General features: G+C 35.0%; 1 pseudogene; it reads left to right on the top strand.

The window, feature by feature from the left end:
* Positions 1-207: 207 nt before the first annotated feature.
* On the top strand, positions 208-26,015 carry LOC120144007 (annotated as a pseudogene).
* The last annotated feature ends 1,312 nt before the right edge of the window (positions 26,016-27,327 follow it).

The raw sequence follows: 27,327 nt of genomic DNA on the forward strand, positions 1-27,327 counted from the left end.
ATAAAATCTAAAAATAAATTAAATTAATTTTCGAAGCAACTAAACCTCGAGAGATTTTTCTTATTCATTTGAAAAGTTCGTAAACGGGGAAAAGGGGAAATTTTAATTTTGAGAGCAAATTTTCCCGGAAAAATTGAAGGAGATGTGATTCTGGCGGTGTGGGTGGTCGTCCAATGAGAGATCGACGGAGGAGGATCATCGCCATTGATGGGATTTGTCGAGTTACAACTGACTTGGCTGCTGAGTCTACTCGGTGAAAAATGGAAGAAGGGACCCCCTTTAGGCTTAAGAAACCTCGGCAACTCGTGTTACCTCAACAGCATTCTTCAGTGTCTCACCTACACTCCACCGCTCGCCAATTTCTGCCTCCGCTCCAAACACTCCTCCTCTGACGCCTCCGCCTCCAAAAACCCCCGCGATTGTCCCTTCTGTATACTTGAAGCGTGGATTACATGCTCCTTAACGCTCAATCTCACCCTCGACTCGTCTTCCAAGATCTTAAGTTGCATTAAAATCTTCACTGAGCACTTCCGATTCGACCGACAAGAGGACGCCCATGAATTCTTGAGGTATGTTATCGATGCTTGCCATAACACTTGTCTTTGTTTAAAGAAATTGCGGCGAAAAGGAAATGAAGGTGTTGGAGGTGCAGGAGAATCAATGAATGGCAATACCGTAGTTAAGGAGATCTTTGGGGTTGCTTTGCAAAGTCAGGTTAAGTGTTTGGGCTGTGGTGGGGAGTCAAATAAAGTCGATGAGATTATGGATATTAGTCTTGATATATTGAACAGTGGTTCTCTCAAAGAAGCTATGCATAAGTTTTTTCAGCCTGAGGTTTTGGATGGAAATAATAGTACAAATGTGACAAGTAAGTTAATATTTCAATTAATTGCATTATATAGTTATTATTTTGTTTAGGTATGGTTTCATTGTTGTTCTTCTGACCTGTTTTTTTTTTCCTTTTAAGTTGGGATAACATTAAACATTATTGTTGAAGAATATCACATTCCATTTTGTTTACTTTATTGTTGCTTTTCCGACTTGTTTTTTTCTCTTTTGAGTTAGAATAGAAATAAACTTATTTTTGAAGAATATTTCCCTTTAATAACCACTTAATAAGCAAAAAAAATTAAAAAGAAGTTTTGAAAGTAACAATAAAATGGAGACTTATTTGCTTATGTATTGTTGTCTTTTGGTTGCTTTCGATACATGCTTCTACTTTGGTGAAATGTGAAAGAAAGAAAGAAGAACTTAAAAATAGTAATATAGTGTTGAAAGAACTTAAAAATAGTAATATAGTTCTTCTAGAGAACAAATTTATTTGTTTTACCCTTGTATATGTTAGAATTGGCCATTTCATTGGTCATTTCCTTTAATCTTCTTCTCATTTTAGATTTATTATGATCTTTTTTTATATGAAGTTTTTTTTTTACTTTATTTGGTCTCTTTAGGATCTATAAACAAATATCAAAATGCAAGAAAAATAAACAAACTAAATTGAGCCTAGTTGAATACTTTGCTTTTAATTTGTTTTGAATTAGAAGCTTATGGTTGTTTAGTTGTAAGAAATTGGTGGCAACAAGGAAGCAAATGTCTATACGTCAAGCGCCAAATATCCTTGTTATTCAACTGAAGGTGATTTACATAATCTCTTTAAAGTTTTCATTCTGTTTTTATAGTTTCTTGTGTTAGTTTTTATTATAATTATTTTTGGAGTAACAAAATAATTGTTAAGATTGTTAAGGCAAAGATTTGAGGGAATACTTGGTGTGAAGATTGATAGGCTTGTTACATTTGATGAGGTTTTGGTTCTTTCAAGCTTCATGTCCAAAGCAAGTCAAGTTTGTTAAGAAGTTGGTTTTATGAATAAGTTTGTGTGGTTGATACCAGTGGCTGCATTATATGAATTCTAGTATTAAATTTTATGAGCCTTTCATTAGCCTTCCAATGGTTAAGGGAATTAGACAGGGTTGCTCTCTCTCTCCATTGTTATTTAATTTGATTGGGGAACTTCTTAATTTATTGTTGTTGAAGGCGGTTTCTACTAGGTTGTTTTATGGTTTGAATATTGATAAGAATGAAAGATCTTTCAAATTGTCGCATCTATAATTTGTAGATGACCTTATAGTTTTCAGCAATGCTTCGAAGACTTAAATTAGAAATGTGAAGAGAGTATTATGTTTTTGAAATTATGTCTGGTCTTCTGCTGGATTTCTCCAAAAGCAAATTATTTGACATTAACACAAGTGAATAAGAGGTGAATGATTGGGTGCCTTCTATCGGATGTGCAGTTGGCATATTTCTGTCTGAACACCTTGGTCTTCTGCTTGGAGCTAAGAGGAATTCAGCAACTTTGTGGGAACCTGTCATTCAGAAATTTTACAATAAACTTGCTGGTTTGAAGGCATCAACTCTCTCTTTGGCTGGGAAATTGGTTATTAAAAGTTGTTTTGTGTTCTCTCCTAACTTATTTCTTGTTAATTTTCAAGCTCCCATCAAGTGTGAACAGGAAGCTTAATTCAATTATGGCTAGATTCTTACGGGGAAGAGGATCATAAAGGAATAAGATACATTGGGTAAATTAGATGATTGTATGCAAATCTAAAGATAATTGAGGTTTAGGAGTGTTGGATATCAACCTAACGAATAAAGCACTTTTAGGGAAATGCCCTTAGAAGTTTGCAAATGAAATGGATTCTGAGTGGAGGAAGTTGATTTCTAGTAAATACAATTTAGATCAAAGTTCGCTGCTACTCAATAATAGTGTACCAACTCAGGCTTCCTGGATGTGGAGATCGGTGGTGAATAATCATTTTAAAAATGATTCTTTTGGTTCCAAATATCGCAACCAGTTTCAAATCAGAGTGGGTAATGGTGAGAATATTCGCTTTTGGCATGACATTTGGGTTTTAGAATCCCCCCTCAAAGAAGTTTTCCATATACTTTTTGCCATCACTACTAATCAAAATGGAAAGTTAACGGAGTTTGGTGAATTTGGAACTTTAGGATGGTTTTGTCATATTGAGTTGAAAAGGAATTTGAGCGATTGGGAGTTTGATCAATAGGCCGATTTGTTGGAAACAATTAGTAATATAAGTCTCTTGGAAAATTTGAGAGATAGTCTAATTTGGAGAGGAAATGGGCATTGTATTTTACTCATTTTTTATAAGAAGTGGAGACCTCGTTAAAAAATCCCTTCATGAATATTATGACACCATATGGTGTTCCAGAAATCAGTGGAATGAGGAAAAGAGTCTCAAATTTTATATATAAAAGAGTGATACAAAGCCGAAGACGACAACAAAAAATTTCCCAAACAACCACAAGACGAGAAAAATCAAACCCCAACCCATCTTCCTAGCTTAGCCAATTTCAGACTATGCTAAAATGTCTATCTCTAAGTTAGTTGGCCTAGCTATCCAACGGATAATGCCTTCCAAGTTCCTAATCTTATCCACAATTTCTTTCGAAATTGAGGTATACAATATAGGGCAATTATCCATATTCTTAATCCACTCCAAAGACATTTTACTATCACTCTCCACAATCAACCGTCCCTTAGAGCACCATTTAGAAGATTTGAAGAACAATAAACCATGTTTAATGGCCTTCAGTTCTATTAAGGAAGGGGGACCCGGACCATCATCTTCTTGAATTAAACCCAACACTGAGTCAAACTCATCTCTTAAAATCCCACCCAAACCACTAGCCTCCCAATTACCATTGACCCAATTACTATTGACATTAGCATCCACGTTCAGCTTTAGAAATCCCGCTGGGGGAGGGGACCAGGAAATCTGTTTAGCTTGAAGACTTTCTAAAACAGAACAAGAATCACCGAGAGATGGGTCACCAATAAGGAAATCCAACAAAAAGGCCATGTTGGAGAATTTGGATAAGAACCAAGATGCTAATCTGAACTTTGTTGTAAAGAACAATTGAATCGGATCGAACACTTCATTCTCGAAGACAATGGCATTCTTGTATTTCCATATTGTCCATAACACTACACCAGGAATAAAAGTCCAAATAGTTGAATTAGACATCAATTCCTCCCAAGTAGAAAGAAAATAGTAAGCATTCTCATGTAAGATAACAGAAATCTTCCACAATTTCAAAAACCTATTCCACAATAGCAGTGCAAGAGAATAATAAATTTGGAGAGGACTCTAGTTCTAGCTTGCAAAAAAGGACACAAAGGCAAATATCCTCGGTACACCTCTCTTTCATAATTCAATCTTTACCGCTAGTTTTTTTATAAACAATTTGCCACATGAAAGTTTCCACCCTTGGCGGCACCAACCCCTTCCAAAGGTAACCCTTCCAAAAATGATCGACAATCTTATCAATGGAGCATGTTTTCAAACAAAAGCTAACTATGTAAATGCCATCCCCATTCCCTCGCCAAAATAGATCATCTCTCAAGATTTCTGAGAGGCTTATATTGCTTGTTGCAAAAAATTTGACCCATTTATCAACCTCCCAATCACTCAAATTCATTCTCATCTTTACAAGCAAAACCCAACCTAAAGTTTCAAATTCACCAAACTCACTTAACTTTCCGTTTTGATTAGTAGAGAGGGCAAAAAGTTGAGGGAAGATTCTATAGGCCAAACATCATACCAGAAGCTAATATTCTAATCATTTCCTACTCTAATTCAAAATTGGTTACGACATCTAGAGCCAAGAGAGTTATCTTTAAAAAAATATTCACCACTGATCTCCATATCCGGGAAGCCTGAGCTAGTAAACTATTATTAAGTAGAAACGAACTTTGATTTAACTTGTACTTGCTACAAATCAAGTTCCTCCACTCGGAATCCTTTTCGTTTGCAAACTTACAAGGCCAATTCCCCAAAAGGGATCTATTAATTAGATTGATATCTAGCACTCTTAGACCTCCATTATCTTTAGATTTGCATACAGTCGTCCAGTTTACCCAATGTATTTTGTTCATCTCTGATCCTCCTCCCCATAGGAATCTAGCCATGATGGAATCTACCCAATTTCTAAAGAAATTGCAGAAAAGATAAGGAACTTGGAGGGCATTATTCATTGGATTGCTAGGCCAACAAACTTAGAGGCAGACGTTTTAGCAAAGTCTGGAATTGGCTGAGTTAGGGAGTTTTGGTTCGGTTTTGTTTTTTTCTCGTTTTTTTTGTTTTATCTAGTGTATGGGGGGTAAGTTTGGTTGTAATCATATGCATTGTACTACTATTTTATTAATAAATTTTGAGGCACTCTTTTTCTCTTTCCGCTGATTTCTGGAACACTTTATGGTGTTCTAGTAATCATGAAGGGGGTTTTTAACGAGGCATCCACTTCATATCCAAAAAAAGATAACATGGTGTGGTTTTTGGGTTAGCACTTTCTGTGGGTCAATGAAACAAATATTACATTTACTTCAATCATGTTGTTAGTTTGTTAGCAATGTTGAGTAAGTCTGGTGCCATTATGTTGGAGGAAGGAGAGTGAATGTTAGTGATTTACAAGGATTGCATGATTTGTTCCTTAAAATTTTTACATGGTTCTACCAATAGAATTTCGTTATTCTGTACAAAGTAATCTCATATACTGGTTATATTCAGTTATCCTATATTCCTTTTTTTTGGTATTTTCAATGTAGGATCCACAGCCAGTGTATAACCTATTTGGTATTATTGTGCACTCAGGATACTCACCAGAATCTTGGCATTATTATGCATATATTAAGGTTCTTTTGTTCTCCGATTTCATCAATTTTTTATATGTATGCTTCAGTGCCATAAATGTTGATTAGTTGCTGACATTAGTTCTCTATTTGTAAAGGATGGAATGGGCAGGTGTTATTGCTGCAATGACTCTTTTGTCTCACTTTTAACCCTATAAGAGGTCTTATCCGAGAAGATTTATATTCTTTTCTTCTCTCGTGCTAACCAAAGGCTAGGGTCTCAAGGTACTGCATTTTCTTCCAATGGAGTTAAACCAACTGATTCCAATAGAAGTGAGGCATCCAAAATTCTGAAAGCAATTCAATTGAAACCAGTCCAAAAAAACCTAGTGTTGAACTATCTTCACAGAATGTGAGGAAATTGTCTTCTAGCTTACATGTGAAATTCAATATTTTTGAAAAGCCTGGTCCTAGAAAGCTTCCTGTTATGAGTAACAGAAAGATTGGCTTCCATAAGACTCAGAATATTGCTGGAAATGGAGTCTCAGTGGAGTCACTTTGTTTGGAGAGTGTAGACACCCATTTTTGTCCGGGTCTACAATAACATTATATTATTATTATTTATTATTATTATTATTATTTTATTTTATTTTATTTACACATATTACATTTTGTTTTTGCAGGCCTAAGGTACAAATAGACCACCCAGACCCAAAATTTTATTTTGGCCCAAGACCCGAAGACCTAAACAGCAACCCAACAGTCCACTACAACCTGAAACCAGGAGTCCAAGATCCGACTCGGCCTAGTTTTAAATTAGGGTATCAAAACCCTAACCCTAAATATTACAGCCACCTTAAACCAGTAGGTGAAGAGACGCGTCACCGCCACTGTACCGACCTATTCCTGACGATCCGACCGCCATTTCAACCGCCCCACCGTCATCTACAGTAAACCACATCAAGCAAATCAATCCAAATATCAAAATCAACAAAAACGTCAACAGTGAATCTAAATTCATTAAAATACCGAGTTAAATCCCAAAAAATCAGGGATCTCACCTGTTCAAGCTAGGGAAAATAATTACCGTACAATCGATCTACAAAAGTAACCATAAATCAAGGAAAAATCAACCATTTGGAAAAAAGAAGATGAGAGCACTCGGGGGGCAGAAAAAAATAAAATACGGGGAAACATTCGAAAAAATAGAAGAAAAAATTAAACAAAAAAGAAAAGAGAGTGAATCGAGAAATTACCGTTCGAGCAGTCATCATCGGGATTTTCACCGAGTCAAGCTCACCGAGATTCGAATATAACCACTTGATCTTTTAGATCTAGGGTGAGGGGTTGTGTTCTATGGGTTTAGGTTTGGTTTTCAATTCAAAAGAGAGATGTGATAAGGAGGGCTTCTAAGGATATTTTGTTCCCCATGGCCACTGATCTACGGTGGTCGGGGAACTGCGTTTATGTCTCCTGTGGTGGGGATACGAAGAGAGGAAGAAAAGAGGGAGAGTGAGAGGTTATTTAGCATTAAGGGAAAAATGAGAGCTGCTGGGATTTTCGGGCTTAATTGGTTATATAATCCACGCACGAAGTGACGTTGTTTTGCCAAAGAGGATTAGCGTGTTTTGGGTTTGGGTTTATTGGCAATTTCGATCCTTCACCTTTTGTAATCTCACCCGTGTCTTTTTAATTGTTGTGGGTTAATTTCTTTTCAGGTCCCTCTTCGTATGTAACATTTTAGTTAGCCACTAATGAAACTTTTGTGATATACTACTTTGATCACTTATCTTTCAATTTTTTCCCTTAAGCTATTATCCTATATATTATGATAATTATGTTGATTTTGGACTCTGGTCATAGTATTTGTAGTTCATTCATTTCAGTCCTGCCTTTATATATTGTGGCTTTTAGGTATAATTTTTATTTACCTTACGAACTTCTATTTTGTTTCATTTTGGTCCTGAATGTAACTTTTGGTTTTATTTCGGGATTAGTACTCATATTAAATAATATTTGTATATTAGCTATGATTTTATGTTTAGTTATTATTATGACCATAAAGTTTTTGTTTTGATGATTTAGTCCTTTATTTTACTAAGCATGTCTATTTTTTATTTGTATTTTAGCATGTCATGTTTGTAAAGGAGCATTTTAGTCCAAATTTGTAAATGATTTAGTCATTTATTTTGTAAAGTTTATGCTTTATCGATCATTATAATTTTATATATGTTTTTATATAAATTACGTATTTGTTATAAATATTCTTTGTATAGAAATTTTTATTTTTCTTTGTTTTATTATGTGAATGTTTAAATATTTATTAACATTTTTATGAACCATCATTGTTTTCTAATATACGAAAAGGGTAAAATTTCATTGTAAGAGAAATCTACGAAGACATTTCCCAACTATAAGAGAAGATATCTTTTCGATGATTTTTCTCACAAATGTTTTTCTTTGTTTTACCTTTACGTTATTTATTTTGACTATTTTTTACGTATTTTCATTTTATTTTATCTTTTCAAAAAATTTGAAATAACGTTTTTGTTAGGGGAATCTATAGGAAAGTCTCCTAACTATAAAGGAAATGCTTTCCTGAAGATTGTTCATACTTTTTGAATAAAATAAATTCAAATGAATAAAACGATCATAATTTTAATACATTTTTAAGTTTGTAATTCTCAATATTTAAACAACATATAATTGTTTAGGTACCAAAATTTAGGCGTTGTGGGGGTGTTTACCCTTCCCCACACGTAATCGACTCATGAATCCTTAAAAACAAATCTTTGGTAAAACGCAGACGTTTTTTTAAGGTTTCCAACCTTTCTAACTTAATGGTTTGTGGCGACTCCGAAATCAAATCGTTTTTCAAAATCATATTTCATCGTCTTTCCCCTGAAAGTTAAATTTTTTAAGTCTAACGGATTCCCCCGCGGAAACGTTATGACAGCTTAGCGACTTTGCTGTTGACTTCGAGAGTCAGGCCATGAACGATTACATATTTTTATTTTTGGGAATTACATATTTAAATATTATTTAATTTATGATCCTTTTATTTATTTTGAGTTTCAACATATTATTTTTAAACTAATTGATTTTTTATTTAAGTGGTTTTCATATTCGAGCCGATTTTGGAAATTGTGAGTGTTATTTTTGTTATGTTTTTAAATGTTTGTGAGTTTCTCCTCACACACAGCACATACATTTTCATACCATAAGCTCACTTACGAGCTTTGTTCCTTTTAAGTTAATGTGAAAGCTTAGCCTACATGAGATAAATTGTTTCTCGGCATGACTTTTAGAAATTAAGCGTTGGGGTTCATATACATTATGTCTACGTGAGAAAAATTGTTTATCCACATGGACATAAGGGAATGTATCCTCTCGAATTGAACTCGATCCGTATGAGCCTATAATAGGCTAGGTTAAGGGTTTGGAGCCTAAGGAGGCACCAACATGAATAATTCGAGTACCTTTTTACTCATAGAGTCGAAACCATCCATATAGTGAACCATATAACGGTCACCCCGATAAAATTCATGTCGAACCTCTGTTCATAGATAGGTGCCCGAATAAGTGTACACAAAAGAGAAACAACTCTAAACCTCTTCTCTTTACCTGTATTATTTTATTTTCTTAATATTGGCTTGATATTTGACTTCTTTTATACTGACACATTTTCTATGTTTATTTTTTTTTATTTTGTCATTGCATGATCATCATAAATAAAAGAAAGGTGTTGATTAACCAAGTAATCATTATAGTAGAAGAGCGACCATTAAAATGGAAAAGAGTTTTCATAACAAGAAAGATTGCAATTCGGTGGTCCGAGCTTGGCATTTTTCCTGAAGGTTACATATCACAAACCATATTTGAGTATGGATCTCTCTTGTAAAGATGAAAATTCTTTTGGGTGAATGAAACTCTTTCTAAAAATGATTACTTTTAGAAATCGATACCTTTTGTATTTGCATTATACACTGCATTTATTTAAACATTTTCACTTTTTTTACATCTGCATTTGCATATTCGCATTCTGCATGGCATTCATTGAAGTATTTTTTAAATGCATTAATCATGGAATAATGGGTTTAACTCGTGGAGGAATTTAAAGAAGTGTTTCTGATTATGCAAATTCGTTCACACAGTACTGAGAATGGAAGCCAAATTTGAGAACCTAAAGAAATAACTGGAAGAGAGTTTGTAAAAGATGCAAGAAGAGTGGGAAGCCAAAATGGAGCAAGAGTAAAAGGCCACCATGGATCGTATTTTGCAAAACCAAAACAACCTGATGAATCAAATGGTAGCCAAAATGATTGTACTCAACCAAGAAAGAAACCTCTGAATACGTGAAGGCACAAGCTAGTTCACAACCACTCATTTCGCCCCACAAGCTTCTAAGCCACCAAGCACGTGTCTCCACCGCTAAAACGCATGCAACTGTTCTAGGTCCTCGGGATCATTCTACTGACCACAACATATCCACTCCAGATAAGATGAAAAGATCCAACAACGAGATCCCTGAGAACTTGAAAAAGTGGTACAAAGAGACATTCAAGGGAATGAGAGGACAAAGCTCTCACAACGAAATGAATGCAAATGAATTAGTTTTAGTTCCCGACTTGATGTTTCCTCATAATTTAAGATGCCCGACTTTGAGAAGTATGATGGAACCAATTGTCCTAGTGTCCATCTCACAATGTTCATTCGAAGGATGACTGAGTACACCAGCAATGATCAGATGTTAATCCACTGCTTCCAAGACAATTTGACTGGACATCTTCTAGATGGTATAACCAATTAAGTCGTGCCCAAATTTGCACTTGAAATTATTTGGATAATGCATTTCTAAGCCAATACAAACACATGACTGATATGGCCCCCGATAGAACAACACTTCAAAATATGAAGATAAGGAATGATGAGAGCTTTCCACAGTACGCACAACGATGAAGGGATGTCGCATCTCAAGTACATCCACCGATGACTGAAAGAGAGTTCATCACTTTATTCACCGATACATTGAAGTCTCCATATATCAACCACATTATATGAGCTACCAATAATAGTTTCTCTAACATCGTCATGTGTGGAGAAATGATCGAAAGAGCTGTCAAGAATGGCCAGATAGGTGGCACTATCTATACCGATAATGAGGAAAGAGCTGAGATTAACATCATGGGATCTTATCTAGCTAGTCTGGGGACCAAACCTCATAAGGCATTCCGTGAAAAGACTCACATTGAACCAATCCCAAAGATGTATGAGGAATTGCTCTCAATGCTAGTTGAGAGGAACCTTGTGACTCCAGTTCAATCCAAACCAAGAGAAGCCCCATATCCTGAAGGCTATGATAGTAGCGTCATATGCAGCTATCATATTGGGAGCTCGGGAAATACCACTGAGAATTGTAAGACATTGAAGCGCAAGGTCCAAGATCTAATTGATTCTAGGTCATTGACATTCAATGTGTGATGGGGCATTCTAATCGGGAGTCAGCTGGGGCATCCATCAGGAGATTTTGTTGCATGACAGCTTGTTTGAATTTGTTTTTCTTCTTATGTTTAAATGTTTGTAATTTACGTGAAGTTCAAACATTTTCAATGAAATGCTTCTTTCTTAGGAAATGAACAATGAGCAAGTTTTAATCTTGAATTCTTTAAATGTCATCTTAATTAAAAGCTCTTTAATAATTAAGGTTGTAAATCTTTGACAAATGACAAGATTGAACCCAGCAAAACAAGGACCCTTTTATCTGGATCTAAAAGTACATCAGAATGTATACCCTTCACTTGAAGGAACCAAGCTAGCTCTCTCCTCGCATGTTTAGTCAATCATCTTGGCATTCAGGTATGTGTTAGGAGTAGACAAAATGGGGCAACTAGCAAATGAGTTTGCAAAACTAATTGGTTTCTATTTCTGTTGATGATGTTCAATGATGACCATAATCTTCTTAGATGGAATGGTCAAGTAGATGAATCTAGTTTAGGTTAGTTGCTTGGGACTTGAACTCTAACCATGAGATTTTCTGACCATAAACAAACATCGGAACTATAGCAGGTTTTCCTCAGCAAACTTAAGAAATGGAATACATATAGCCAGGAAAATATATATGTATATAATAAAGCTGAGCTATTCCACTAAAGCTATTGGTTATACAGTAAACTTGAAAGCCATGGCTTTATGAATATATTACATTCAAACTATGACATTGATCGAGTACTAGGAAATCTGGTGTATGCTCCACTGTGGTTGTCAAGTCGAAGATTTTGTGACGACATGAATCCTTTAGCTAGCGAAACAAAGGCAATTATAAAATATATACAATAAAGTTGAATTCAGTTAGTCAAACAATGGCAAATTAAATCAAATTTACTAAATAAGGAGTTTTGTGAATATGGACTAAGGGAGTTGAGGAACATCTGTTATAGTCAACTTCACACAAGCACTCAGAAATCTCATTTTTAGACCGATATTTCTGCATTGCCTTGACTAGAGGAGTCTACGAAGGTTGAACAAAGGGAAGATTTCAGAGAACTTAAATAGAAGTGTTCTGAAAAGTCTAGCTATTGACTATTCTAGTTGTGGCATTTTGTTCACCTCTGATTAAAAGGCTAAACCAGGAAAGAGGGGCATGCCATGATCTTCACAAGGTCAAATCGATGAAATAAACCTTAGAATTTAGGTAGCCAACCTCAAAACCATCCTTTCTATCTTTATATTTGTCAAAGATTTGCAGCTATCAAAGATTAAAAGAGCAGTTGATTTTTTATATTCAATGAATTCATATTTTTGTGATTTGCTCCAATTGTGAGGCCGAAGAAGGGGCATTATTTTAGTTCATATAAAAATTCACATATTCTTTCTTCGTCAAGTTGTTTTCAAAAGGAGAAAAATATCTTAAAACAAGATAATCTCTCTAGAGACATATCTTGGAATTCAACGAATATCTCTCTGAAGCTCAAGATTGAAGCTAGGGCAAGGGAAGCTAAATTTTGGGGCAAAGTTTGATAGAGCAAGGAAAAAAAATTGTTTCAGGTCGAGGTTTAAAAGAGTACACCTTGGTGGAAATGAAGACAAACTGATATAGTGAACAATGCTCTCGCAATAATTCTCCGTCCAGATCGAGAAAGCATACATCAACACATATATACATACATACACATGCATACATGACGCATGAAATTTGCATCTTTACATTCATTATCATCTGCAATAAAGACTTTCATTTTCCCTCTCTTGAGGAAAAATTCAATAATTCATCAAATAAAATACAAACTTCATCATGGCACCTATAAACATCCCAAAAAGGCAGTCATAAATACATCATTTAAATTTTTCAGGAAATAAGAGCTCGGAAATAACCAGATGTCTTCAACCTGAAAGAACAATGCCATACACATATTTGACTTCATGAAGTCAATAATCAGATCATTTGAAGACATTTCCTCAACATGCTGGAATCGATAGACGGACTATGAGCTCTTGAGATTATCTTCTTAAAAAACAAAGTGTCGTCTCGCTAGAGACAGTTTTCTTAAAAACAAATTTTGTCTCGCTTGAGACAACTTTCTCTAAAAACAAATTTTGTATCGCTTAAAACAATTTCTCTCGAAACAAATTTCGTCTCGCTTGAGACATTTTTTCTGAGATACAAATTTAAATTTGTTTCACTTGAAACAAAATTAAAACCACTGGAGATTTTCAAAACCAATTCGTCTTACTTGAGACAGTTTCCTCTTTAAAAACAAATCCTGAAATTGTTTCACTAAAAACAAAATTGATAATCTTTGAGTATTTTTCTCTTGAAATAAGTTGTCTCTCTTGAGAAAATTCTTCTTGCAAAATCATCTATGAGTAATTTTCCTTGAAACGAATTTTGTCTCTTTTTAGACAGTTGCTTTTGAAACACATAATCTTTGAGTCTGTTTCTTTGAAAACAAATTTTTGTCTCTCTTAAGATGATTTCTTTCAAGAAACAAAATCTTTGAGTATGTTTCTTCTGAAACAAAACCATATTTGCGTATGTTTTATTTGAAATAAAACACATATCTTTGAGATCGTTTCCATGAAATAAATTTTGTCTCTTTTGAGACAGTTTCTCTTGAAGCATCATCTCTGAGTCAGTTTCCCTTAAAACCATCATCCCTAAAGATGGCATATCTTCCGCATCACGTAGGAACCGTGTCATCTCCTGACCAGAACTCCTCATCACATAGGAGACGTATCACCCTAGATAACCACCCGTCCTCATCGCGTAGGAACCATGTTATTGCCCTTCCTAAAGATTGCCAGAACTCTTCGTCATGTATGAGCCATGTCACCCTCGACCAAACCTCCTCATCACGTAGGAGCCGTGTCACCCTTGATAACCAGTCGACCTCATCACATAGGAACCATGTTATCATCCCTAAAGATGGCCTACCATCCTCATCGTGTAAGAACCGTGTCATCCCCCGATCATACCTCCTTATCACGTAGGAGTCGTATCACCCCTAGATAACCAGCCATCATCATTATGTAGGAACAGAGTTATCACTCTCCCCAAAGATGGCCAAGAACTCTTTATCGCATATGAGCAGTGTCATTCCCCGACCAGATTTTCTCATCACGTAGGAGCCATGTCACCCTTAGACGACCATACCTCTTCATCACGTATAAGTCGTGTCGTCCCCTTAATACCAAACACATCAAATTTTAAAAACAAAAAGAGAACCGGACAAAAACTTGTTATCTTTTTTCATCTTTGCCCTATTCTTGTTAACACAAGAATGTGCAAAGAGATGCAGCTGTAGACACTCGTTTTTGTCTGGTCTACAAAAACATTATATTATTATTATTTATTATTATTATTATTTGCATATATTACATTTTGTTTTTGTAGGCCTAAGGTACAAATAGACCATCCAGACCCAAATTTCTATTTTGGCCCAAGACCCGAAGACCCAAACAAAAACCCAACAGTCCACCACAACCCGAAACCTGGAGTCTAAGATCCAACCCGATCTAATATTAATTTCGGGTTTTAAAACCCAAACCCTAAATATTCCAGCCACCCAAAACTAGTATGTGAAGAGACGCGTCGTCACCACTGTTCCGGCCCGTTTCTGAAGATCTGACTGCCATTTCATCCGCCCTACCGTCATCTACAGTAAACTACATCAAGCAAATTAATCCAAAGATCAAAATCAACAAAACCATCATCAACAGTGAACCTAAACCCATTAAAATATCGAGTTAAATCCTAAAAAATTAGGGATCTCACCTGTTCAAGCTAGGGAAAATAATTACCCTACAACCTATCTACCAAAGCAACCATATATCAAGGAAAAATCAACCACTGGGAAAAAAGAAGAGGAGAGCACATGGGGTAGAAAAAAATAAAATATGGGGAAACATTCGAAAAACCAGAAGAAAAAATAAAACAAAAAGGAAAAGAGGGGGAATCGAGAAATTACCGTTCGAGTAGTCACCATCGAGATTTTCACCGAGCCAAGTTCACCGAGATTCAAAGGTAACCACTAGACCTTTTAGATCTAGGGTGGGGGTTGTCTTCTATGGGTTTAGGTTTGGTTTTTGATTTGAAGGAGAGGTCGTAATGAGGTCTTCTAAGGATATTTTGTTCCCCATGGACACTACTTTACGGAGGCCTTGGAGCTGCGTTTATGTCTCCTGTAGTGGGGATGCGAAGAGAGGAAGAAAAAAGGGAGAATGAGATGTTATTTAGGGTTAAGGTAAAAATGAGAGTTGATGTGATTTTCGTGCTTAATTGGGTTATATAATCCACGCACGAAGTGACGTCGTTTTGCCAAAAAGGATCAGCGTGTTTTGGGCTTGGGGTTATTGGTAGTTTCGGTCCTTCACCTTTTGTAATCTCACTCGTGTCTTTGTAATTTTTGTGGGTTAATTTCTTTTCAGGTCCCTCTTCGTCTGTAGCATTTTATTTTAAAAACTAATGAAACTTTTGTGATATTATACTTTGATCATTTATCTTTCAAGGTTTCCATTTAAGCCATTATCCTATATATTATGCTATTTATGTTGATCTTGGACTCTGGTCATAGTATTTGTAGTTCATTCATTTCAGTCCTGGCTTTATATATTGTGGCTTTTAGGTATAATTTTTATTTACTTTACGAATTTCTATTTTGTTTCATTTTGGTCCTGAATGTAACTTTGGGTTTTACTTCGGGTTTAGTACTCATATTAAATAATATTTGTATATTAGCTATGATTTTATGTTTGGTTATTATTATGACCTTAAAGTTTTTGTTTTGATGATTTAGTCCTTTATTTTACTAAACATGTCTATTTTTTTATTTGTATTTTAGCCTGTCATGTTTGTAAAGGTGCATTTTAGTCCAAATTTGTAAATGATGTAGTCTTTTATTTTGTAAAGTTATTGTCTTATCGCTCATTATAATTTCATATATGTTTGTATATAAATTACGTATTTGTTATAAGTATTATTTTTATGGAAATTTTTATTTTCTTTGTTTTATTATGTGAATGTTTAAATTTTATTAAATTTTTTTATGAACAATCATTTTTTCTAATATACAAAAGGGTAAACTTTCATTGTAAGGGAAATCTACGAAGACATCTCCCAACTATATGGGAAGGTATCTTTTCGAGGATTTTTCTCACAAAAGTTTTTCTTCATTTTACCTTTACATTATTTATTTTAATTATTTTTTACCTCTTTTTTTTATTTTGTTTTATTTTATTTTATTTTATTTTATCTTTACAAAAAATTGAAATAACGTTTTTGTGAGGGGAATCTATGGGAAAGTCTCCTAACTATAAATGAAATGTTTTCCCGAAGATTGTTCACAATTTTTGAATAAAATAAATTTCAAATGGATAAAAGGATCATAATTTAAATACATTTTTAAGTTTGTAATTCCCAATATTTAAACAACATATAATCGTTTAGGTACCAAAATTTGGGCGTTGTGGGAGTGTTCACCCTACCTAACTTAATGGTTGGTGGCAACTCCAAAATCAAATCGTTTTGAAAAATCATATTTCATCGTCTTTCCCCTAAAAATTAAATTTTTTAAGTCTAACGGATTCCCCCGCGAAAACGTTATGACAGCTTGACGACTCTGCTAGGGACTTCGAGAGTCGGGCCATGAACGATTACATGTTTTTATTTTTAGGAATTACAAATTTAAATTGTATTTAATTTACGATCATTTTATTTATTTTGAGTTTCAACCTGTTATTTTTTAAACTAATTGATTTTTTTATTTAAGTGGTTTTCAGATTCGAGTTTCAAACCCATTATTCCGATTTTGGAAATTGAGATAGTGTTATTTTTGTTGTGTTTTTAAAGGTTTGTGAGTTTCTCCTCATACGCAACATATACATTTGCATACCATAAGCTCACTTATGAGCTTTGTCCCTTTTAAGTTGAGGTGAAAGCTTAGCCTACGTGATATAAATTGTTTCTCCACACGGGTTTTAACAAGTAAAATTTGGGGTTCATATACCTTATGTCTACTTGAGATAAATTGTTTCTCCGCATGGACATAAGGGAATGTATCCTCTCGAATTGAACTCGATCCGCACGAGCTTGTAATGGGCCAAGATTGAGGGTTTGGCAGCCTAAGGAGGCACCAACATGGATAATTCGGGTACCCTTTTACTTATAGAACCAAAACCATGCATATAGTGAACTGTAGAATGGTCACCCCGATAAAATTCATGTCGAACCTCTATCCGTCGGTAGGTTCCCGAATAAGTGTACACAAAGGAGAAACGACTATAAACTCTTTTACCTGCATTATTTTATTTTCTTGATATTGGCTTGATATTTGAATTCTTTTATACTGACACATTTTCTATGTTTGATTTTTTATTATTATTATTATTTGGAATTAAATGATCATCATAAATAAAAGAAAGGTGATGATTAACCAAGTAATCATCATAGTAGAAGAGCGACCATTAAAAAGGAAAAGAGTTTTCATAACAAGGAAGATTGTAATTTGGTGGTCAGAGCTTGGCATTTTTTCTGAAGGTTATATATCACAAACCGCATTCGACTATGGATCTCTCTTGTAAAGATGAAAATTATTTTGGGTGAATGGATTTCTAAAAATGATTACTTTTGGAAATCGATACCTTTTGCATTTTCATTCTGAACTATATATATTTAAACATTTTCACATTTCTTACATCTGCATTTGCATATTCGCATTCTGCATGGCATTCATTGAAGCATTTTTTACATGCATTAATCATGAAATAATGGGTTTATCTCATGGAGGACTTTGAAGAAATGCTTTTGACTGTGCAAATTCGTTCACACAGTACTGAGAATGGAAGCCAAATTTGAGAACCTGAAGAAAGAACTAGAAGACAGTTTGCAAAAGATGCAAGAATAGTGGGAAGCCAAAATGGAGCAAGAGCAAAAGACCACCATGGATCGTATCTTGCAAAACCAAAACAACTTGATGAATCAAATCATAGCCAAAATGATTGTACTCAACCAAGAAATAGGTAAATAAAAGATTCCATCGACTATGGAAACCTCTGAATATGTGAAGGCACAAGCTAGCTCACAACCACTCATTTTTCCCCACAAGCTCCCAAGCCACCAAGCACGCGTCTCCACTTATAAAACTCATGCAACTGTGCTAGGTGCTTAGGATCATTATACTGACCACAACATGTCCACTCCTGATAAGATGAAAAAAGCCAACAATGAGATCCTTGTGAACTTGAAAAAGTGGTGCAGAGAGACATTCAAGGGAATGAGAGAACAAAGATCTCATAGTGAAATGGATATAAATGAATTAGTTTTAGTTCCCGACTTGGTGCTTCCACTTGACTTTGAGAAGTACGATGGAACCAGTTGTCCTAGTGTCCATCTCAAAATGTTTATTCGAAGGATGACTGGGTACACCAGCAATGATCAGATATTAATCCACTAATTCCAAGACAGTTTGACTGGACCCGCTTCTACATAGTATAACCAATTAAGTCGTGCCCAAATTCGCACTTGGAAGGATTTTCTAATGCCTTTCTGAGCCAATACAAGAACATAACTGATATGGCCCCCGATTGAACAACACTTCAAAATATAGAGATGAGGAATGATTAGAGCTTTCGACAGTACGCACAATGATGGAGGGATGTCGCATCTCAAGTGTATCCACCGATGACTGAAAGAGAGTTCATCACTTTATTCATCGATACATTGAAGTCTCCATATATCAACCACATGAAAAGAGTTGCCACTAATAATTTCTTTGACGTCGTCATGGGTTGAGAAATGATCAAAAGAACTGTCAAGAATGGTCAGATAGGTGGCATTATCCATACCGACATTGAGGAAAGAGCTAAGATTAACATCGTGGGATTTTATCTAGCTAGTATGGGGATCAAACCTCATAAGGCATTTCGTGAAAAGACTCTCATTGATCCAATCCTAATGACGTATGAGGAATTGCTCCCAACGCTAGTTGAGAGGAACCTTGTGACTCCAGTTCCATCCAAACCAAGAGAAGCCCCATATCCTGAAGGCTATGATATTAACGCCATATACAACTATCAAATTGGGAGCTCGGCGCATACCACTAAGAATTGTAGGACATTGAAGCGCAAGGTCCAAGATCTGGTTGATTCTAGGGCATTGACATTCAATGTGTGATGGGGGATTCTAATCGGGAGTTGGCTGGGTATCTATCAGAAGATTTTGTTGCATTCTCATGCATGACAGCTTGTTTGAATTTTTTTTCTTCTTATGTTTAAATATTTGTAAGTTACGTGAAGTTCAAACATTTTCAATGAAATGCTTCATTCTTAGGAAATGAATAATGAGAAAGTTTTAATCTTGAATTCTTTAAATATCATCTTAATTAAATGCTCTTTAATAATTGAGGTTGTAAATCTTTGACAAATGACAAGATTGAACCCAGCAAAACAAGGACCCTTTTATCTGGATCTAAAAGTACATCAGAATGTATACCCTTCACTTGAAGGAACCAAGCTAGCTCTCTCCTCGCATGTTTAGTCAATCATCTTGGCATTCAGGTATGTGTTAGGAGTAGCAAAATGGGGCAACTAGCAAATGAGTTTGCAAAACTAATTGGTTTCTATTTCTGTTGATGATGTTCAATGATGACCATAATCTTCTTAGATGGAATGGTCAAGTAGATGAATCTAGTTTAGGTTAGTTGCTTGGGACTTGAACTCTAACCATGAGATTTTCTGACCTTAAACAAACATCGGAACTATAACAGGTTTTCCTCAGCAACCTTAAGAAATGGAATACATATAGCCAGGAAAATATATATGTATATAATAAAGCTGAGCTATTCCACTAAAGCAATTGGTTATACAGTAAACTTGAAAGCCCTGGCTTTATGAATATATTACAATCAAACTATGACATTGATCGAGTATTAGGCAATCTGGTGTATGCTCCACTGTGGTTGTCAAGTCGAAGATTTTGTGACGACATGAATCCTTTAGCTAGCGAAACAAAGGCAATTATAATATATATATATATATAATAAAGTTGAATTCAGTTAGTCAAACAATGGCAAATTAAATCAAATTTACTAAATAAGAAGTTTTGTGAATATGGACTAAGGGAGTTGAGGAACATCTGTTATAGTCAACTTCATACAAGCACTCAGAAATCTCATTTTTAGACCGATATTTCTGCATTGCCTTGACTAGAGGAGTCTACGAAGGTTGAAAAAAGAGAAGATTTCAGAGAACTTAAATAGAAGTGTTCTGAAAAGTCTAGCTATTGACTATTCTAGTTGTATCATTTTGTTCGCCTCTGATTAAAAGGCTAAACCAGGAAAGAGGGGCATGCCATGATCTTCACAAGGTCCAATCGATGAAATAAACCTTAGAATTTAGGTAGCCAACCTCAAAACCATCCTTTCTATCTTTATATTTGTCAAAGATTTGCAGCTATAAAAGATTAAAAGAGCAGTTGATTTTTTATATTCAATGAATTCATATTTTTGTGATTTGATCCAATTGTGAGGTCGAAAAAGGGGCATTATTTTAGTTCATTTGACAATGAAAATTCACATATTCTTTCTTCGTCAAGTTGTTTTCAAAAAGGAGAATAACATTTTCAAACAAGATAATCTCTCTAGAGGCATATCTTGGAATTCAACGAATATCTCTCTAAAGCTCAATATCGAAGTTGGGGCGAGGGAAGCTAAATTTTGGGGCAAAGTTTGATGGATTAAGGAAAACAAATTATCTTAGATCGAGGTTTACAAGAGTACACCCTGGTGGAAATGAAGCAAAACTGAATCAATGATAGAGTGAAGATTGTTCTCGCAACAATTCTCCTTCCAGATCGAGAAAACATACATCAACTCATATATACATACATACACATACATACATACATACATACATACATACATACATGACGCATGAAATTTGCATCTTTGCATTCATTATCATGTGCAATAAAGACTTAGATTTTCCCTTTCTTGATGAAAAAATTCAATAATTCATCAAATAAAATACAAACTTCATCATGACACCCATAAACATCCCATATAGGTGGTCATAAATACATCATTTCAATTTTTCAGGAAATAAGAGCTAGGAAATAACCAGATGTCTTCAACCTGAAAGAACAATTTCATACACATATTTGACTTCCTGAAGTCAACAATCAGATCTTTTGAAGACGTTTCCTCAACATACAGGAATCGATAGACAGATTATGAGCTCTTGAGATTATCTTCTTAAAAAACAAAGTGTCGTCTCGCTAGAGACAGTTTTCTTAAAAACAAATTTTGTCTCGCTGGAGACAACTTTCTCTAAAAACAAATTTTGTATTGCTTGAAACAATTTCTCTTAAAACAAATTTCATCTCGCTTGAGACATTTTTCTCTAAGATACAAATTTAAATTTGTTTCACTTGAAACAAAATTAAAACCACTGAAGATTTTCAAAACGATTCGTCTCGCTTGAGACAGTTTCCTCTTTAAACACAAATCTTGAAATTGTTTCACTAAAAACAAAATTGATAATCTTTGAGTCTTTTTCTCTTGAAATAAGTTTTGTCTCTCTTGAGACAATTCTTCTAGCGAAATCATCTTTGAGTCGTTTCCCTTGAAACAAATTTTGTCTATTTTGAGACAGTTGCTTTTGAAATACATAATCTTTGAGTATGTTTCTCTGAAAACAAATTGTTGTCTCTCTTGAGACAATTTCTTTCGAGAAACAAATCTTTGAGTATGTTTCTTCTAAAACAAAACCATCTTTGGGTTTATTTCCTTTGAAACAAAACATTTATCTTTGAGATCATTTCCCCTGAAACGAATTTTATCTCTTTTGAGACAGCTTCTCTTGAAGCGTAATCTCTGAGTCGGTGTCCCTTGAAACCATCATCCCTAAAGATAGCATGTCATCCTCATCGCGTAGGAACCGTGTCATCCCTTGACCAAACCTCCTCATCATGTAGGAGTTGTATCACCCTAGATAACCACCCGTCCTCATCTCGTATGAACCATGCTATCGCCCTTCCTAAAGATGGCCAGAACTCTTTCTCATGTATGAGTTGTTTCACCCCCGACCAGACCTCCTCATCACGTAGGAGCCATGTCACCCCAGATAATCAGTCGTCCTCATCACGTAAGAACCGTGTTATCATCCCTAAAGATGGTATATCATCCTCATCGTGTAGAAATCGTGTCATCCCTCGACCAGATCTCCTCATCATGTAGGAGCCGTGTCACCCCTAGATAACCAACCGTCATCATCGCGTAGGAACCAAGTTATCACTCTCCTTAAAGATAGCCAAGAACTCTTCATCGCGTATGAGCAATGTCATCCCCCAACCAGATCTCCTCATCACGTAGGAGCCGTGTCACCTTTAAACGTCCAGACCACTTCATCACGTATGAGTCGTGTCCTCCCCCTAATACCAAACACATCAAATTTTAAAAACAAAAAGAGAACCGGACAAAAACTTGTTGTCTTTTTCTTCTTTGCTCTATTCTTGTTAACACAAGAATGTGCGAATAGGGGCAGTTGTAGACACCTGTTTTTGTCCAAGTATACAAAAACATTATATTTATTATTATTATTATTGTTATTATTATTATTATTATTAGTATTTTTTACACATATTACATTTTGTTTTTGCAGGCCTATGGTACAAATAGACCACCCAATTTCAAATTTCTGTTTTGGCCCAAGACCCGAAGACCCAAATAAAAACCCAGCAGTCCACTACAACCTGAAACCTGGAGTCCAAGATCTGACCCGACCCAATATTAAATTAAGGTTTCAAAACCCTAACCCTAAATATTCCAACCACCCTAAACTAGTAAGTGAAGAGACGCGCCGCCGCAAATGTTTTAACCTGTTCCCGACGATCCGACCACCATTTCAACCGTCCCACCGTCATCTAAAGTAAACCACATCAAGAAAATCAATCCAAATATCAAAATCAACAAAAACGTCATCAACAGTGAACCTAAACCCATTAAAATACCGAGTTAAATCCTGAAAATCAGGTATCTCACTTGTTCAAGTTAGGGAAAATAATTACCCTACAACCGATCTACCAAAGCAGCCATAAATCAAGGAAAATCAACCATTGGGAAAAATGAAGAGGAAAGCACTCGGGGGGCAGAAAAATATAGAATACGGAGAAACATTCGAGTAGTCACCATCGGGATTTTCACCGAGTCAAGTTCACCGAGATTCGAAGGTAACCACTAGACCTTTTAGAACTAGGGTGAGGGGTTGTGTACTCTGGGTTTAGGTTTGGTTTTCGATTCGAATGAGAGGTGATAATGAGGGCTTCTAAGGATATTTTGTTCCCCATGGCCACCGATTTACGGTGGCTGGGGAACTACGTTTATGTCTCTTGCGGTGGTGATGCGAAGAGAGAAAGAAAAGAGGGAGAGGGAGATGTTATTTAGGGTTAAGGGAAAATGAGAGCTGCTGGGATTTTCGGGCTTAATTGGGTTATATAATCCACGCACGAAGTGACGTCGTTTTGCCAAAGAAGATTAGCGTGTTTTGAGTTTGTGGTTATTGGCAGTTTCGGTCCTTCACCTTTTGTAATCTCACCCGTGTCTTTGTAATTTTTGTGGGTTAATTTCTTTTCAGATCCCTCTTTATCTGTAGCATTTTATTTTAGCCACTAATGAACCTTTTGTGATATTCTACTTTGATCATTTATCTTTCAATGTTTCCATTTAAGCCATTATCCTATATATTATGCTATTTATGTTGATTTTGGACTCTAGTCATAGTATTTGTAGTTCATTCATTTTAGTCTCGGCTTTGTATATTGTGGCTTTTAGGTATAATTTTTATTTACCTTACGAATTTCTATTTTGTTTCATTTTGGTCCTGAATGTAACTTTGGGTTTTATTTCGGGTTTAGTACTCATATTAAATAATATTTGTGTATTAGCTATGATTTTATGTTTAGTTATTATTACGACCTTAAAGTTTTTGTTTTGATGATTTAGTCCTTTATTTTACTAAGCATGTCTATATTTTTTTTTGTAGTTTAGTCTGTCATGTTTGTAAATGTGCATTTTAGTCCAAATTTGTAAATGATTTAGTCCTTTATTTTGTAAAGTTTCTGTTTTATCGATCATTATAATTTCATATATGTTTGTATATAAATTACGTATTTGTTATAAGTATTATTTGTATGGAAATTTTTATTTTTCTTTGTTTTATTATGTGAACATTTAAATATTTATTAGCATTTTAATGAACCATCATTTTTTTCTAATATACAAAAAGGGTAAACTTTCATTGTGAGAGAAATCTACGAAGACATCTCCAAACTATAAGGGAATGTATCTTTTCGATGATTTTCCTCACAAATGTTTTTCTTCATTTTACCTTTACGTAATTTATTTTGATTATTTTTTACCTTTTTTCATTTTTATTTTGTTTTATTTTATTTTATCTTTGCAAAAAAATTGAAATAACGTTTTTGTGAGGAGAATCTATGGGAAAGTCTCATAACTATAAAGGAAATGTTTTCCCGAAGATTGTTCACACTTTTTGAATAAAATAAATTCGAATGGATAAAAGGATAATAATTTAAATACATTTTTAAGTTTGTAATTCCCAATATTTAAACAACGTGTAATCGTTTAGGTACCAAAATTTGGCCGTTGTGGGGTATTCACCCTTCCCCACACGTAATCGACTCCCGAATCCTTAAAAACAAATCTTTGAAGACCGTTTTTTTAAGGTTTCCAACATACCTAACTTAATAGTTGGTGACGACTCCAACATCAAATCGTTTTTCAAAATCATATTTCATCGCCTTTCCCCTAAAACTTAATTTTTTTTAAGTCTAACGAATTCACCGCAGAAACGTTACGACAGAGAGGAAAGACAAAAAAAAAAAACTGTCATCGTTGAACAGGAATGGTACTTAAAAAAATGGAAAAGTTGATGCTGTTTCTGTAGGAAATAGCCCCCAAGTTGCATTGACAAATGGAACTAAATCAGATTCTTTTGTAGTTAATAGAACCAGGAGCGTGGCAGTTGTAGGGCAGATTGATACTGCTCTTTCTGATATCTCTAATAACCCAGGGAAAAAGAAAAGTTCAGAGAACTCTTGTGCTATTTCAGTGCCAAAGAGAAAATCAGAGGATTCTTATGATGTAATTTCTCAGGGCCAAAAAGAAAATCATATGACTCTTCTGAATACTCTGTTCCAATGACAAAGCCAAAAGACTGCTCCTCTAACTTAGAGGGAAACAGAAAATTTAAAGACTCCTGTGATCACTCAAGGTTAAAGAAAACAGAAGACACTGGTGATTTCTCCATGCCAATGGGAAAATCCTGTATTTTGTTTTCCCGGGATGCTCAATCTCGAGCAGAAGTTGAAAATATGAAGGAAATGTAAGCTACTTATCTCAATTGCTTTAGGGGTGCCTTTTATCTAGATGTTGCATGTACTTTTGTGACTTGAGAGGTTCACTGTATTTTAATATTGTTTTTTTTTTGTGGTTTTTCATGCCTGAAATTTCTTTGAAGTGTGAGGTCATTTGGTTAGAACTAGGGTATTTTGCTTTACGGCATTTGGCCCTAGTAATCCAGGTTTAACTTGTCAAAGTTATGTAGGATTTCTTTACTATTCACCTATGCCTGGGTTGTGTTTAACTTGTCAGAAGTTGGTTTTTTATTCCTTTTAATGAAGTTTATTATTTTCACATGTTTGAATCCGGTACAAAATTTACCTTGAAAAACAAAGCTTCTTCAGTTTTGCGATCATGTGGCTGGTATGTTGATGTTTTCAATTTCATGTATTCGAGGAAGCATTCGTATGCACAGGAGACTGGAAGCACCCAGAGTGACAATGATTTGGAGTAAGCCTTATACTGTTAAGTAACATACCTGTATGAGCACAATTTAATTCTATGTTCACTTCAAGTATGCTTGGTTTTCTTTAGGAATTTATGCGCTTTGATATGGCTAGTTTTTGATGCATTTGAGTTGCTTTGGATTTCCCACCTAAACTTGTCTAGACAGTAAGTTGTACAACTTTTGCAGTTAGAAAGGATAGAGTTCCTCTCTTTTTTCCCAACCCATGCTGATTGGATTTGGCACCAAATAGCTTTCGAGTAAAGAAATTTGTTTCTACCACTTTTTTACAAACCACAATATTTCTTTTTTTCATCACAATGCCTAACCGAACCTTCTTCAGATTAAAAGTTTCATGTAGGTGTGCGACCCAGTTTTCTGAAATTGGCAGTCGAAGTAGAGAAGTCAAAAGGTGTCATGAACCCATTTTAAGTACTCTTCCCCAAGCTATGTTGCTTTGGCATTTTCTTTATCCTTATCCGCATCTGATAGTGATGTCCTATACATGGACATGGAGATATAGAATACTTAGGATTTTCCAAATAAATGGAAAAACTCAGAAAAATTGGTAGTATTCGCAGTCAACACCCGATTTTGAGTAACATAGGTTCCTGGAGCGTTTCATTTTATTTTTTTTCATTAAAGCATTAAGTCACTGAAGGAGGAGTTAATTAAGCATCTCCAATCTTTTAGCCAAACAAAACAAATCCTTGACCGGCATAGCTGGTAATGCAGTATTCAGTTATTCCAAATTTCAGGTTATTATTGAAGCGAAAAACTTGGCTAACAACTTCCATTCTTGCCCATGCTCTGCAGCCCTGCTGCGTGAAACCTTGGTGTATAATCTTGTATTTTAGGTTGGTACTGTAGTGAAAGAACATTATCCGGCGTACATTAGTCCTCTCTTTGAGCAACTTCCAGCGATGTGGCCAGATATTTCCCGATCCCTGAGTTCAATTATTGCTGAGAGATCCGAAGTTGATTTTGTTTTTTTCTGGCGAAGAAGGAATCTTGATTCATTTTGTAAGATGCGTTTTTGGAGAAAAATTAATGGCGTAAAGATCTTCTTGTATGGATGCATAAATGACAATTTTCCCATAAAAAGTTGTGGTTTGATAATATGAGCAAAAATGAAAGCAATGAATGAGTTATATTCCTAATTAAGGACGCTTTCCTGTTTTCGACCAAAGATGGTTAGGTGTTTTATTTAGGTATAATCTCGTACGTTTTATTTTAATAAGATAAGTAATTGTATAGATGGACATACTTAATGTCAGCCAAATTGTCGCGCTAGCATAAAAAAAAAATCATATTTATGCTGA

The sequence above is a fragment of the Hibiscus syriacus genome, unplaced genomic scaffold, assembly GCF_006381635.1.
Source record: "Hibiscus syriacus cultivar Baekdansim isolate YM2019G1 unplaced genomic scaffold, ASM638163v2 tig00110865_pilon, whole genome shotgun sequence".
In the NCBI taxonomy this organism is placed as follows: Eukaryota; Viridiplantae; Streptophyta; class Magnoliopsida; order Malvales; family Malvaceae; genus Hibiscus; species Hibiscus syriacus.